The following is a 3,371-nucleotide window of genomic DNA, read 5'->3' on the forward strand; positions in this document are numbered from 1 at the left end:
AGTGCTCTTTGTCTTAGTTTGAACCATCTCTGTACAACCACTGAATTTTAAGTGGTTTGCAACAACAGACATGAAGCAGCCTACTTTTACTTAAGAATGAGTCAAGTTCATCCAGATTTTTTCGAGTCTTCAGTCAGGCTTCAGAAATTGTTCTGATTTTGGCATCAAGTTTATCATTAGACCTAAACTATAATGACTTGTAGGCAGTTGGAATGCAAGCTAGAAGGCACCAAACTTTAATGAATTCCATGAACTAGCTCAGTGGGAAAATGTTCTGATTAGAGAAAACACTGAGTTCAGGGTGTATTTAGAGGTTTAACACATCTATTAACAAAATCACTCCTCAATTAACATTGTCTCTATTAATTAACAAAAGCACTGACAGACTAGTGATGTGACACCCACCATCACAACAAGCAGGCGAGAGTTGCTAGAAAAAAAAACTGTGTGGGTTGGTGCCAGGATGAAGAGGAGCCATGGGAATGCAGCTGCAAGTCTTTACAGAGAAGCTATGAAGGCAATGAAAAATCACTGCTAAGGCAAGGGACAAAAGAAAGAAAGAGGTTTGTAACCCTGCCATAAAAGAGAAAGAAAAAGGTACAGAGATAAGAGAGAAATAAATCAAAAGACAAAAGGGAATATCAAGAGAAGAGAAATGGAAGGAAGGCAGTAAATCCACACAGCCTAAGGACAATTATATTATTTCTAATTGATTAAAATTATTTCATTCATTATGTTTCAATTCAAAGAAAATGGAAGAGCTGGGGAAGAGTTGCCAGGATCATAACAGTAAGGAGAAACAACAAAATATTGTTTTGATAAGAACAGGAGAAACAAAATTCTTCTTGGTAAGAAGGCAGCGCTCATGGGACGGAAGAATGGTCATGGCTTCAGACTGCGATGCCAGCATTGTTTATTGCCATGGAAATGAGTAAGACACTGTTATTTCAAAATAACCACTTGGCTGCAGGATAAAATGCATGAAAGATTATTGCCTGTGAAGGGAAGAATCTTTTGTTTAAATTCAAATTCAAATTCAAATACCTTTGCCTTTGCTTTTTACTTTAAAAATAAATAACCAGAAATATTTTTAAAAGGTATAGTGTTTAAGTAATGACTCAGAGTGAGTTTAAGGTACGAACAGCATATATGACACCAATTACAACTGAGAAGGAAATTCTCCTTCCTGTTTTATCTTAGTGAAGTTTCACTGAAATCAATGAAATCTAAAAATTATAGTAGTCTACTAAGGAATAAAATTCTAATGGCAAGTCCAACTGTTTGCATCTTCTTTGCTTTTGCCAGTGGTGCAAAAGGTAATTTTTCATCCAAAAGCAGAAAATAGCTGGAGAAAGAAGACTCTGTATTAGATCCAAAATGAGATTTGGGCACCTGACTCTCATGTCAGAAATCAAACTCTGAATTACATATCCAACATCCCTATGTAATGCTGAGTGTCAGTGATCTAGCTACCCATTAAGAAATGCTGAATATATGGTACTTTCTAAGTTTCTCCTTATTTCACTCCTCAAGGCCCCTCTGCATCTTGCACTTTATACTTTCAGGACATTATATGTAGTCATTTCATAGTCAGAGGAGAGACCATAATATATTTCTTTCCAAATTTAGGGACAATGGTAGTCAAGTTGCTTCCTTTTCCTCCTTCCTTTTTATGATAGTCTAGGTTAGTCATTTCAGCACCTACCTAGAGAAAAAGAGATGTAGCATCAATTTTTTCTTCACATCAACAGATTCAAACTTAGATCTAAGAACTCTCAGAAGATTGCCCTGCTATACAGAGAAGATAAAAACTGTCATTCTCATTCCTTTCTGTAGAAGTCCTTTGCAACCATAACTAAAATGAATTAACACAGAGAGATAACAAGACTGAGATTCACTTATCCTTAATTCTAAGTGTTTATTTATAAGCTAGGAGTTACTCAAGATTATGCATCTATTGTGTCATTTGAGATGCTTCATGTAACTCATCAAGACTGCAGCTGCCACTTCAAAAAGAAGTGAGTCTCTTGTAGGTCCTGTGTCATATTTCCAATTGTGCATGGATGACTCAAACACACATTTCAAACAACATCTGATGACAGCAATTTAGAGTTTTCCTATGTTCTACATGGAGTCATTTCTAGCTGCAACTAGACCATCATACCAAGTACGAGCATATCTCAAAAATCATATTCATCTATCTGAGATAGGCAGCATGTAATTTAAGGTTAGAATTCATCATACCCAAATGTAGCTCTAAAAGCTCTAAAAATTAAGCCTTCTGGGTTCCCTCTACATTCAGTTGTGCTCTGTGTAGGTAGGAACTACTGCCTTCTGGAACGGCTTGTCTCCATGAGCTATAAAGGGTGAAGGACAGCTGTGCAGTTAAACAAAGACAGATGAAGTTAAAATAAGTGAATCCCGCCCTGAATGTCAATCACTACTTTAAAGAGCTAGAAATAGATTTGGATTTTCCCCATTTAAAATAGAACCAGGAGCTGCAACTCTGCACCTTGCAGCAGGAAAGCTTAATCCTTGTATCTAATATTCATAGTCAGATACTGAGCAAATGGAAAAGGGAATCTGAAGCTCCTGCAGATGATCCTATGTGCAGGAAGTAATACAAAATTCACAAGACTAAAAAAAAAAAAAAAATACTAGCAACAAAATATAAAAAGAACATGATTTTAGTAAAATTCCTATGAGGGAAAGATAAGTTCATTCTACAACAGCAAAATATTTTGTAGAATCAGAGCCTCCTGAATTTAATTTCTTAAATAATATTTCTTTGCTTCAGTTATTCTCTGAGGCTGATATGACTTTGGATAGTATTGCAAGCTGAATCTTCCTTTACATAAAGAACACCCTAAATGGATATTTTTAGATGTAAATTATTATTCAATTCCATAGTAAGTCAGATTCTGTCTAGTTGCCTACAACACAGTTATCACAGCTTGCTGGGGAAAAAAAAAAAAAAAAAAAGAATCACGTATAACTTCATTCTAAAGTTAAATGGTATTATCCAATAATAACAAAAAGAATTTGACATGAACATCTGGAAAATTCGTTTTGGGAATATCAGTAGATAGTTTTTGATATATTTTTCTGCCACGTTAACCTTTCACAAAACAAGTTTGCATTTTCAGTGCACATCAAGGCAGTCCTTGGAGTACACAGATGGTTCTGTAAACTGTATGGCATGAAAACCTCTTCACTGTACGTAGTTGACATGGAAACTGTTAGTCATCATAGAAAAAATGAAAAGTATTGTGGGTAAAATGTTGGTTCCTAATGTTCCATTGAGAACATTTTATTTACATCTGAGGAGCATGTTTAACAAAAATTAGATAACAGTTTACAGTATCTCATTA

The sequence above is a fragment of the Egretta garzetta genome, unplaced genomic scaffold (genome assembly GCF_000687185.1).
Source record: "Egretta garzetta isolate BGI_Z169 unplaced genomic scaffold, ASM68718v1 scaffold328, whole genome shotgun sequence".
Taxonomy (NCBI): domain Eukaryota; kingdom Metazoa; phylum Chordata; class Aves; order Pelecaniformes; family Ardeidae; genus Egretta; species Egretta garzetta.